Genomic DNA, 13019 nt, shown 5'->3' on the forward strand with positions numbered 1-13019 from the left:
TGCTTCTGTGGTATTGCAAAGGCAAAGACAAATGCTTCCAGCCATCCATTGCACTAATGGATTGGTCATCAGCTGGCTGTCTATGTCCCGCATCAATATAGACCAAAGTACAGAGGGTTAGGCTATGCTATTGTGCACCTACCTGATGCATCAGAAGGTGCGAGGCCCTTGCTAAATTCTGTGCACAGACTTTGAGATCTATGCTTTAGACTGTATCTAAACCTGCTCCAACATGGACTGACATTCTGGCCTACTTTCAGCCGATGCGACTTGTCTGTCGCTGAACAGTCGCTTTTTATGTATTCAGCACCTATGTATAATGTTGTAAAAATGCTCTAGAAGCTAAAGTCGCAGAAATGTCACACATATTTGGCCTGCAACTTTCTGTGCGACAAATTCAGACAGGAAAAATCAGTATAAATCCTTAGAAAATTATCCCCCAGTGTCTCCATCTGCTGGCGGTATTGAATAAGCATTGCTGCACTGATGGGGTATGCATTAGACGAAAAAAAAGAAGAAAAAGAAGAATAATACGCCCAGAAAAGAGGCGAAAAGGAGAAAAACGTAAAAAAACGTGAAAAAAAAGTAAGAGGAAGAGAAGGGAAAAAAAGGTGGAAATGGGTTTAAAAGTGATTTCGGCGGAGAAATATATATATATATATATATATATATATATATATATATATATATATGCGCACACACACACATAGATATAAACGTATTCTCCGTTGAGATATTGCAGCCGCTGCTGTGTCCAGGCCCAGGAGCCTTAGCACTGTGCTGTGATGTCACTCAATACCACTGACATCACTAGGTGTAAACAACATCTCTCCTTTGCTGTGTATGTGACTATGGAGCTGTTTGGTGATGTCGTCTATTACGGCCTTCATAGAAGCAACAGGAGATTGTTGCATCCATCTTGAACCCTCAGAACTACAGTGCTATGATGTCACTCACTTCCACAGGCCTTGCAGAGTGTAAACAACAACAACCCAGCTTTGTTGTGTATGTAACCAAAGGGATTTGTGATGTCACCTAGAACCTTCACAGCAGCGACAGCTTTATGAGGAGCATCAGCACTGCTCTGCCTGAGCAGAACCATCACCGCCATAGGTTGTCAAATAACCCGGATTTAACCCACACAGGTAAGTCCAATGGGGTGCAGGCATGTCCTCTATGCTTACAGCTTCCCGTGGGTGTTGGTTTGATACCGTTTGGGGACAGCCAAGGAGGCATCTGCAGGCAACAAAGGTAGGTGTGTGCTTGTGTGTGTGTTTCCTATGCAGATCCTAAGCCCAGTGTCACATGCAAGTAGGAGGAGTAAGAAGGGTTCCTGGCAAATCCGGGTTATGGATTGCATTTAAAAAGGCCCCGTGGGAGTGCAATGGGCCCCTGTCTTGCTGCTTAGCAATAATGGTATGGGTTTAGGTTCTGCTGTGTGTACTGGTGGTTGACTGCCCCCCAGCCCAGAGTGTGCATGGAAAATTGTCTGGCAGCCTCCCTGACAGCAAGCAGTGATAGTGCCCATGAAGGGGACCTTGTTGGGCCCGCCCCTTTCACGGTTATCGCTTCTCGGCCTTTTGGCTAAGATCAAGTGTAGTATCTGTTCTTATCAGTTTAATATCTGATACGTCCCCTATCTGGGGACCATATATTAAATGGATTTTTGAGAACGGGGGCCGATTTCGAAGCTTGCTTCCGTCGCCCTATGCATTGACCCGATATGGCAGTATCTTCGGGTACAGTGCACCACCCCCTTACAGGGTTAAAAAGAAAGATTCCTACTTTCATTGCTACCTGCTTGCTGGCTAGCCAGCTAGCCAGCCCTGTGGGCCTTGCTGCTGCTGCAGCCAAAAAACAAAAGGTGGTGCTGCTGCTGCTTCTGCTGCTTCTGCTTCTGCTTGTGTCTGGCCCCTGTTGGAGCGTCCAGGCACAGGACTTCTGCTGCTGCTGACTAAATGGCCTCCTTAATTGGATCATTTGAGTAGCCAGCACACCTGTGCAGGTAGGGCATGACATGATAGGCAGCTGCCTTGATAGCGGGTGGGTGCTGAATGTTCCTAATTGACAAAATAAGATTAATGCTTATGAAGAAATATAAAATCTCATCCCTTCCCCAATATCGCGCCACACCCCTACCCCTTAATTCCCTGGTTGAACGTGATGGACATATGTCTTTTTTCGACCGTACTAACTATGTAACTATGTAACATAACATGGGGGGGGGGGTCTCCTGGCTGTTCACACAGGTGTGTCATTGCTGTACATTGACCATGCATTGCTTCTGTGGTATTGCAAAGGCAAAGACAAATGCTTCCAGCCATCCATTGCACTAATGGATTGGTCATCAGCTGGCTGTCTATGTCCCGCATCAATATAGACCAAAGTACAGAGGGTTAGGCTATGCTATTGTGCACCTACCTGATGCATCAGAAGGTGCGAGGCCCTTGCTAAATTCTGTGCACAGACTTTGAGATCTATGCTTTAGACTGTATCTAAACCTGCTCCAACATGGACTGACATTCTGGCCTACTTTCAGCCGATGCGACTTGTCTGTCGCTGAACAGTCGCTTTTTATGTATTCAGCACCTATGTATAATGTTGTAAAAATGCTCTAGAAGCTAAAGTCGCAGAAATGTCACACATATTTGGCCTGCAACTTTCTGTGCGACAAATTCAGACAGGAAAAATCAGTATAAATCCTTAGAAAATTATCCCCCAGTGTCTCCATCTGCTGGCGGTATTGAATAAGCATTGCTGCACTGATGGGGTATGCATTAGACGAAAAAAAAGAAGAAAAAGAAGAATAATACGCCCAGAAAAGAGGCGAAAAGGAGAAAAACGTAAAAAAACGTGAAAAAAAAGTAAGAGGAAGAGAAGGGAAAAAAAGGTGGAAATGGGTTTAAAAGTGATTTCGGCGGAGAATATATATATATATATATATATATATATATATATATATATATATATATATATATATGCGCACACACACACATAGATATAAACGTATTCTCCGTTGAGATATTGCAGCCGCTGCTGTGTCCAGGCCCAGGAGCCTTAGCACTGTGCTGTGATGTCACTCAATACCACTGACATCACTAGGTGTAAACAACATCTCTCCTTTGCTGTGTATGTGACTATGGAGCTGTTTGGTGATGTCGTCTATTACGGCCTTCATAGAAGCAACAGGAGATTGTTGCATCCATCTTGAACCCTCAGAACTACAGTGCTATGATGTCACTCACTTCCACAGGCCTTGCAGAGTGTAAACAACAACAACCCAGCTTTGTTGTGTATGTAACCAAAGGGATTTGTGATGTCACCTAGAACCTTCACAGCAGCGACAGCTTTATGAGGAGCATCAGCACTGCTCTGCCTGAGCAGAACCATCACCGCCATAGGTTGTCAAATAACCCGGATTTAACCCACACAGGTAAGTCCAATGGGGTGCAGGCATGTCCTCTATGCTTACAGCTTCCCGTGGGTGTTGGTTTGATACCGTTTGGGGACAGCCAAGGAGGCATCTGCAGGCAACAAAGGTAGGTGTGTGCTTGTGTGTGTGTTTCCTATGCAGATCCTAAGCCCAGTGTCACATGCAAGTAGGAGGAGTAAGAAGGGTTCCTGGCAAATCCGGGTTATGGATTGCATTTAAAAAGGCCCCGTGGGAGTGCAATGGGCCCCTGTCTTGCTGCTTAGCAATAATGGTATGGGTTTAGGTTCTGCTGTGTGTACTGGTGGTTGACTGCCCCCCAGCCCAGAGTGTGCATGGAAAATTGTCTGGCAGCCTCCCTGACAGCAAGCAGTGATAGTGCCCATGAAGGGGACCTTGTTGGGCCCGCCCCTTTCACGGTTATCGCTTCTCGGCCTTTTGGCTAAGATCAAGTGTAGTATCTGTTCTTATCAGTTTAATATCTGATACGTCCCCTATCTGGGGACCATATATTAAATGGATTTTTGAGAACGGGGGCCGATTTCGAAGCTTGCTTCCGTCGCCCTATGCATTGACCCGATATGGCAGTATCTTCGGGTACAGTGCACCACCCCCTTACAGGGTTAAAAAGAAAGATTCCTACTTTCATTGCTACCTGCTTGCTGGCTAGCCAGCTAGCCAGCCCTGTGGGCCTTGCTGCTGCTGCAGCCAAAAAACAAAAGGTGGTGCTGCTGCTGCTTCTGCTGCTTCTGCTTCTGCTTGTGTCTGGCCCCTGTTGGAGCGTCCAGGCACAGGACTTCTGCTGCTGCTGACTAAATGGCCTCCTTAATTGGATCATTTGAGTAGCCAGCACACCTGTGCAGGTAGGGCATGACATGATAGGCAGCTGCCTTGATAGCGGGTGGGTGCTGAATGTTCCTAATTGACAAAATAAGATTAATGCTTATGAAGAAATATAAAATCTCATCCCTTCCCCAATATCGCGCCACACCCCTACCCCTTAATTCCCTGGTTGAACGTGATGGACATATGTCTTTTTTCGACCGTACTAACTATGTAACTATGTAACATAACATGGGGGGGGGGGTCTCCTGGCTGTTCACACAGGTGTGTCATTGCTGTACATTGACCATGCATTGCTTCTGTGGTATTGCAAAGGCAAAGACAAATGCTTCCAGCCATCCATTGCACTAATGGATTGGTCATCAGCTGGCTGTCTATGTCCCGCATCAATATAGACCAAAGTACAGAGGGTTAGGCTATGCTATTGTGCACCTACCTGATGCATCAGAAGGTGCGAGGCCCTTGCTAAATTCTGTGCACAGACTTTGAGATCTATGCTTTAGACTGTATCTAAACCTGCTCCAACATGGACTGACATTCTGGCCTACTTTCAGCCGATGCGACTTGTCTGTCGCTGAACAGTCGCTTTTTATGTATTCAGCACCTATGTATAATGTTGTAAAAATGCTCTAGAAGCTAAAGTCGCAGAAATGTCACACATATTTGGCCTGCAACTTTCTGTGCGACAAATTCAGACAGGAAAAATCAGTATAAATCCTTAGAAAATTATCCCCCAGTGTCTCCATCTGCTGGCGGTATTGAATAAGCATTGCTGCACTGATGGGGTATGCATTAGACGAAAAAAAAGAAGAAAAAGAAGAATAATACGCCCAGAAAAGAGGCGAAAAGGAGAAAAACGTAAAAAAACGTGAAAAAAAAGTAAGAGGAAGAGAAGGGAAAAAAAGGTGGAAATGGGTTTAAAAGTGATTTCGGCGGAGAAATATATATATATATATATATATATATATATATATATATATATATGCGCACACACACACATAGATATAAACGTATTCTCCGTTGAGATATTGCAGCCGCTGCTGTGTCCAGGCCCAGGAGCCTTAGCACTGTGCTGTGATGTCACTCAATACCACTGACATCACTAGGTGTAAACAACATCTCTCCTTTGCTGTGTATGTGACTATGGAGCTGTTTGGTGATGTCGTCTATTACGGCCTTCATAGAAGCAACAGGAGATTGTTGCATCCATCTTGAACCCTCAGAACTACAGTGCTATGATGTCACTCACTTCCACAGGCCTTGCAGAGTGTAAACAACAACAACCCAGCTTTGTTGTGTATGTAACCAAAGGGATTTGTGATGTCACCTAGAACCTTCACAGCAGCGACAGCTTTATGAGGAGCATCAGCACTGCTCTGCCTGAGCAGAACCATCACCGCCATAGGTTGTCAAATAACCCGGATTTAACCCACACAGGTAAGTCCAATGGGGTGCAGGCATGTCCTCTATGCTTACAGCTTCCCGTGGGTGTTGGTTTGATACCGTTTGGGGACAGCCAAGGAGGCATCTGCAGGCAACAAAGGTAGGTGTGTGCTTGTGTGTGTGTTTCCTATGCAGATCCTAAGCCCAGTGTCACATGCAAGTAGGAGGAGTAAGAAGGGTTCCTGGCAAATCCGGGTTATGGATTGCATTTAAAAAGGCCCCGTGGGAGTGCAATGGGCCCCTGTCTTGCTGCTTAGCAATAATGGTATGGGTTTAGGTTCTGCTGTGTGTACTGGTGGTTGACTGCCCCCCAGCCCAGAGTGTGCATGGAAAATTGTCTGGCAGCCTCCCTGACAGCAAGCAGTGATAGTGCCCATGAAGGGGACCTTGTTGGGCCCGCCCCTTTCACGGTTATCGCTTCTCGGCCTTTTGGCTAAGATCAAGTGTAGTATCTGTTCTTATCAGTTTAATATCTGATACGTCCCCTATCTGGGGACCATATATTAAATGGATTTTTGAGAACGGGGGCCGATTTCGAAGCTTGCTTCCGTCGCCCTATGCATTGACCCGATATGGCAGTATCTTCGGGTACAGTGCACCACCCCCTTACAGGGTTAAAAAGAAAGATTCCTACTTTCATTGCTACCTGCTTGCTGGCTAGCCAGCTAGCCAGCCCTGTGGGCCTTGCTGCTGCTGCAGCCAAAAAACAAAAGGTGGTGCTGCTGCTGCTTCTGCTGCTTCTGCTTCTGCTTGTGTCTGGCCCCTGTTGGAGCGTCCAGGCACAGGACTTCTGCTGCTGCTGACTAAATGGCCTCCTTAATTGGATCATTTGAGTAGCCAGCACACCTGTGCAGGTAGGGCATGACATGATAGGCAGCTGCCTTGATAGCGGGTGGGTGCTGAATGTTCCTAATTGACAAAATAAGATTAATGCTTATGAAGAAATATAAAATCTCATCCCTTCCCCAATATCGCGCCACACCCCTACCCCTTAATTCCCTGGTTGAACGTGATGGACATATGTCTTTTTTCGACCGTACTAACTATGTAACTATGTAACATAACATGGGGGGGGGGTCTCCTGGCTGTTCACACAGGTGTGTCATTGCTGTACATTGACCATGCATTGCTTCTGTGGTATTGCAAAGGCAAAGACAAATGCTTCCAGCCATCCATTGCACTAATGGATTGGTCATCAGCTGGCTGTCTATGTCCCGCATCAATATAGACCAAAGTACAGAGGGTTAGGCTATGCTATTGTGCACCTACCTGATGCATCAGAAGGTGCGAGGCCCTTGCTAAATTCTGTGCACAGACTTTGAGATCTATGCTTTAGACTGTATCTAAACCTGCTCCAACATGGACTGACATTCTGGCCTACTTTCAGCCGATGCGACTTGTCTGTCGCTGAACAGTCGCTTTTTATGTATTCAGCACCTATGTATAATGTTGTAAAAATGCTCTAGAAGCTAAAGTCGCAGAAATGTCACACATATTTGGCCTGCAACTTTCTGTGCGACAAATTCAGACAGGAAAAATCAGTATAAATCCTTAGAAAATTATCCCCCAGTGTCTCCATCTGCTGGCGGTATTGAATAAGCATTGCTGCACTGATGGGGTATGCATTAGACGAAAAAAAAGAAGAAAAAGAAGAATAATACGCCCAGAAAAGAGGCGAAAAGGAGAAAAACGTAAAAAAACGTGAAAAAAAAGTAAGAGGAAGAGAAGGGAAAAAAAGGTGGAAATGGGTTTAAAAGTGATTTCGGCGGAGAAATATATATATATATATATATATATATATATATATATATATATATATATATATATGCGCACACACACACATAGATATAAACGTATTCTCCGTTGAGATATTGCAGCCGCTGCTGTGTCCAGGCCCAGGAGCCTTAGCACTGTGCTGTGATGTCACTCAATACCACTGACATCACTAGGTGTAAACAACATCTCTCCTTTGCTGTGTATGTGACTATGGAGCTGTTTGGTGATGTCGTCTATTACGGCCTTCATAGAAGCAACAGGAGATTGTTGCATCCATCTTGAACCCTCAGAACTACAGTGCTATGATGTCACTCACTTCCACAGGCCTTGCAGAGTGTAAACAACAACAACCCAGCTTTGTTGTGTATGTAACCAAAGGGATTTGTGATGTCACCTAGAACCTTCACAGCAGCGACAGCTTTATGAGGAGCATCAGCACTGCTCTGCCTGAGCAGAACCATCACCGCCATAGGTTGTCAAATAACCCGGATTTAACCCACACAGGTAAGTCCAATGGGGTGCAGGCATGTCCTCTATGCTTACAGCTTCCCGTGGGTGTTGGTTTGATACCGTTTGGGGACAGCCAAGGAGGCATCTGCAGGCAACAAAGGTAGGTGTGTGCTTGTGTGTGTGTTTCCTATGCAGATCCTAAGCCCAGTGTCACATGCAAGTAGGAGGAGTAAGAAGGGTTCCTGGCAAATCCGGGTTATGGATTGCATTTAAAAAGGCCCCGTGGGAGTGCAATGGGCCCCTGTCTTGCTGCTTAGCAATAATGGTATGGGTTTAGGTTCTGCTGTGTGTACTGGTGGTTGACTGCCCCCCAGCCCAGAGTGTGCATGGAAAATTGTCTGGCAGCCTCCCTGACAGCAAGCAGTGATAGTGCCCATGAAGGGGACCTTGTTGGGCCCGCCCCTTTCACGGTTATCGCTTCTCGGCCTTTTGGCTAAGATCAAGTGTAGTATCTGTTCTTATCAGTTTAATATCTGATACGTCCCCTATCTGGGGACCATATATTAAATGGATTTTTGAGAACGGGGGCCGATTTCGAAGCTTGCTTCCGTCGCCCTATGCATTGACCCGATATGGCAGTATCTTCGGGTACAGTGCACCACCCCCTTACAGGGTTAAAAAGAAAGATTCCTACTTTCATTGCTACCTGCTTGCTGGCTAGCCAGCTAGCCAGCCCTGTGGGCCTTGCTGCTGCTGCAGCCAAAAAACAAAAGGTGGTGCTGCTGCTGCTTCTGCTGCTTCTGCTTCTGCTTGTGTCTGGCCCCTGTTGGAGCGTCCAGGCACAGGACTTCTGCTGCTGCTGACTAAATGGCCTCCTTAATTGGATCATTTGAGTAGCCAGCACACCTGTGCAGGTAGGGCATGACATGATAGGCAGCTGCCTTGATAGCGGGTGGGTGCTGAATGTTCCTAATTGACAAAATAAGATTAATGCTTATGAAGAAATATAAAATCTCATCCCTTCCCCAATATCGCGCCACACCCCTACCCCTTAATTCCCTGGTTGAACGTGATGGACATATGTCTTTTTTCGACCGTACTAACTATGTAACTATGTAACATAACATGGGGGGGGGGGTCTCCTGGCTGTTCACACAGGTGTGTCATTGCTGTACATTGACCATGCATTGCTTCTGTGGTATTGCAAAGGCAAAGACAAATGCTTCCAGCCATCCATTGCACTAATGGATTGGTCATCAGCTGGCTGTCTATGTCCCGCATCAATATAGACCAAAGTACAGAGGGTTAGGCTATGCTATTGTGCACCTACCTGATGCATCAGAAGGTGCGAGGCCCTTGCTAAATTCTGTGCACAGACTTTGAGATCTATGCTTTAGACTGTATCTAAACCTGCTCCAACATGGACTGACATTCTGGCCTACTTTCAGCCGATGCGACTTGTCTGTCGCTGAACAGTCGCTTTTTATGTATTCAGCACCTATGTATAATGTTGTAAAAATGCTCTAGAAGCTAAAGTCGCAGAAATGTCACACATATTTGGCCTGCAACTTTCTGTGCGACAAATTCAGACAGGAAAAATCAGTATAAATCCTTAGAAAATTATCCCCCAGTGTCTCCATCTGCTGGCGGTATTGAATAAGCATTGCTGCACTGATGGGGTATGCATTAGACGAAAAAAAAGAAGAAAAAGAAGAATAATACGCCCAGAAAAGAGGCGAAAAGGAGAAAAACGTAAAAAAACGTGAAAAAAAAGTAAGAGGAAGAGAAGGGAAAAAAAGGTGGAAATGGGTTTAAAAGTGATTTCGGCGGAGAAATATATATATATATATATATATATATATATATATATATATATATATATATATGTTACGCCGAGCGCTCCGGGTCCCCGCTCCTCCCCGGAGCGCTCGCTACACTTCCCTCACTGCAGCGCCCCGGTCGGTTCCACGGACCCGGGGCGCTGCGTTACCACCTCCGGCCGGGATGCGATTCGCGATGCGGGTAGCGCCCGCTCGCGATGCGCACCCCGGCTCCCGTACCTTACTCGCTCCCCGTCAGTTCTGTCCCGGCGCGCGCGGCCCCGCTCCCTAGGGCGCGCGCGCGCCGGGTCTTTGCGATTTAAAGGGCCACTGCACCGCTGATTGGTGCAGTGGTTCCAATTAGTGTTTACACCTGTGCACTTCCCTATATCACCTCACTTCCCCTTCACTCCCTCGCCGGATCTTGTTGCCCTAGTGCCAGTGAAAGCGTTCCTTGTGTGTTCCTTGCCTGTGATTCCAGACCTTCTGCCGTTGCCCCTGACTACGATCCTTGCTGCCTGCCCCGACCTTCTGCTACGTCCGACCTTGCTTCTGTCTACTCCCTTGTACCGCGCCTATCTTCAGCAGCCAGAGAGGTTGAGCCGTTGCTAGGGGATACGACCTGGTCACTACCGCCGCAGCAAGACCATCCCGCTTTGCGGCGGGCTCTGGTGAAAACCAGTAGTGACTTAGAACCGATCCTCTAGCACGGTCCACGCCAATCCCTCTCTGGCACAGAGGATCCACTACCTGCCAGCCGGCATCGTGACAGTAGATCCGGCCATGGATCCCGCTGAAGTTCCTCTGCCAGTTGTCGCTGACCTCACCACGGTGGTCGCCCAGCAGTCACAACAGATTGCGCAACAAGGCCAACAGCTGTCTCAACTGACTGTTATGCTACAACAGTTACTACCACAGCTCCAGCAATCATCTCCTCCGCCAGCTCCTGTACCTCCTCCGCAGCGAGTGGCCGCTTCTGGAATACGACTATCCTTGCCGGATAAATTTGATGGGGACTCTAAGTTTTGCCGTGGCTTTCTTTCCCAATGTTCATTACACTTGGAGATGATGTCGGACCAGTTCCCCACTGAAAGGTCTAAGGTGGCTTTCGTAGTCAGCCTGCTGTCTGGAAAAGCCCTGGCTTGGGCCACACCGCTCTGGGACCGCAATGACCCCGTCACTGCCTCTGTACACTCCTTCTTCTCGGAAATTCGAAGTGTCTTTGAGGAACCTGCCCGAGCCTCTTCTGCTGAGACTGCCCTGTTGAACCTGGTCCAGGGTAATTCTTCCGTTGGCGAGTATGCCGTACAGTTCCGTACCCTTGCTTCAGAATTATCCTGGAATAATGAGGCACTCTGCGCGACCTTTAAAAAAGGCCTATCCAGCAACATTAAAGATGTTCTGGCCGCACGAGAAATCCCTGCTAACCTACATGAACTCATCCATCTTGCCACTCGCATTGACATGCGTTTTTCCGAACGGCGTCAGGAGCTCCGCCAGGATATGGACTCTGTTCGCACGAGGCGTTTCTTCTCCCCGGCTCCTCTCTCCTCTGGTCCCCTGCAATCTGTTCCTGTGCCTCCCGCCGTGGAGGCAATGCAGGTCGACCGGTCTCGCCTGACACCCCAAGAGAGGACACGACGCCGCATGGAGAATCTCTGCCTGTACTGTGCTAGTACCGAACACTTCCTGAAGGATTGTCCTATCCGTCCTCCCCGCCTGGAAAGACGTCCGCTGACTCCGCACAAAGGTGAGACAGTCCTTGATGTCTACTCTGCTTCTCCACGTCTTACTGTGCCTGTGCGGATGTCTGCCTCTGCCTTCTCCTTCTCTGCTGTGGCCTTCTTGGACTCTGGATCTGCAGGAAATTTCATCTTAGCCTCTCTCGTCAACAGGTTCAACATCCCGGTGACCAGTCTCGCCAGACCCCTCTACATCAATTGTGTAAACAATGAAAGATTGGACTGTACTATACGTTTCCGCACGGAGCCCCTTCTAATGTGCATCGGATCTCATCACGAGAGGATTGAACTGTTGGTCCTCCCCAATTGCACTTCTGAAATCCTTCTTGGACTTCCCTGGCTTCAACTCCATTCCCCAATCCTGGATTGGTCCACTGGGGAGATCAAGAGTTGGGGGCCCTCTTGTTCCAAGGACTGCTTAAAACCGGTTCCCAGTAAACCTTGCCGTGTCCCTGTGCTTCCTCATGTAACCGGTCTCCCTAAGGCCTATATGGACTTTGCGGACGTTTTTTGCAAAAAACAAGCTGAGACTCTACCTCCTCACAGGCCTTATGATTGTCCCATTGACCTCCTCCCGGGCACTACTCCACCCCGGGGCAGAATCTATCCTCTGTCCGTCCCAGAGACTCTTGCCATGTCTGAATACGTCCAAGAAAATTTAAAAAAGGGCTTTATCCGTAAATCCTCCTCTCCTGCCGGAGCCGGATTTTTCTTTGTGTCCAAAAAAGATGGCTCTCTACGTCCTTGCATTGACTACCGCGGTCTTAATAAAATCACGGTTAAGAACCGCTACCCCCTACCCCTCATCTCTGAACTCTTTGATCGTCTCCAAGGTGCCCATATTTTTACCAAACTGGACTTAAGAGGTGCTTATAATCTCATCCGCATCAGAGAGGGGGATGAATGGAAAACGGCATTTAACACCAGAGATGGACACTTTGAGTATCTGGTCATGCCCTTTGGTCTATGCAACGCCCCTGCCGTCTTCCAAGACTTTGTTAATGAAATTTTTCGTGATCTACTATACTCCTGTGTTGTTGTATATCTGGACGATATCCTGATTTTTTCTGCCAATCTTGAAGAACACCGCCAGCATGTCCGTATGGTTCTTCAGAGACTTCGTGATAATCAACTCTATGCCAAAATAGAGAAATGTCTGTTTGAATGCCAATCTCTTCCTTTTCTAGGATACTTGGTCTCTGGCCAGGGACTACAAATGGACCCAGATAAACTCTCTGCCGTCTTAGATTGGCCACGCCCCTCCGGACTCCGTGCCATCCAACGTTTTTTGGGGTTCGCCAATTATTACAGGCAATTTATTCCACATTTTTCTACCATTGTGGCTCCTATTGTGGCTTTAACAAAAAAAAATGCCGATCCCAAGTCTTGGCCTCCTCAAGCGGAAGACGCCTTTAAACGACTCAAGTCTGCCTTTTCTTCGGCTCCCGTGCTCTCCAGACCTGACCCATCTAAACCCTTCCTATTGGAGGTTGATGCCTCCTCAGTGGGAGCTGG

The 13019-nt window shown here is 47.4% G+C and overlaps 4 non-coding genes across 4 annotated transcripts; all 4 read left to right on the top strand.

Annotated features, from left to right (window-relative positions):
* The first annotated feature begins 1564 nt into the window (after positions 1-1564).
* On the top strand, positions 1565-1755 carry LOC130333890 (U2 spliceosomal RNA). The gene has a single exon (XR_008875940.1). It is a non-coding gene; the product is annotated as a U2 spliceosomal RNA (small nuclear RNA).
* A 2097-nt stretch (positions 1756-3852) lies between these two features.
* Positions 3853-4043, top strand: LOC130333891 (U2 spliceosomal RNA). Its single transcript, XR_008875941.1, has one exon. It is a non-coding gene; the product is annotated as a U2 spliceosomal RNA (small nuclear RNA).
* A 2086-nt stretch (positions 4044-6129) lies between these two features.
* LOC130333892 (U2 spliceosomal RNA) lies at positions 6130-6320 on the top strand. The gene has a single exon (XR_008875942.1). It is a non-coding gene; the product is annotated as a U2 spliceosomal RNA (small nuclear RNA).
* A 2095-nt stretch (positions 6321-8415) lies between these two features.
* LOC130333893 (U2 spliceosomal RNA) lies at positions 8416-8606 on the top strand. The gene has a single exon (XR_008875943.1). It is a non-coding gene; the product is annotated as a U2 spliceosomal RNA (small nuclear RNA).
* The last annotated feature ends 4413 nt before the right edge of the window (positions 8607-13019 follow it).

This window comes from Hyla sarda, unplaced genomic scaffold, assembly GCF_029499605.1.
Source record: "Hyla sarda isolate aHylSar1 unplaced genomic scaffold, aHylSar1.hap1 scaffold_420, whole genome shotgun sequence".
Lineage (NCBI taxonomy): Eukaryota > Metazoa > Chordata > Amphibia > Anura > Hylidae > Hyla > Hyla sarda.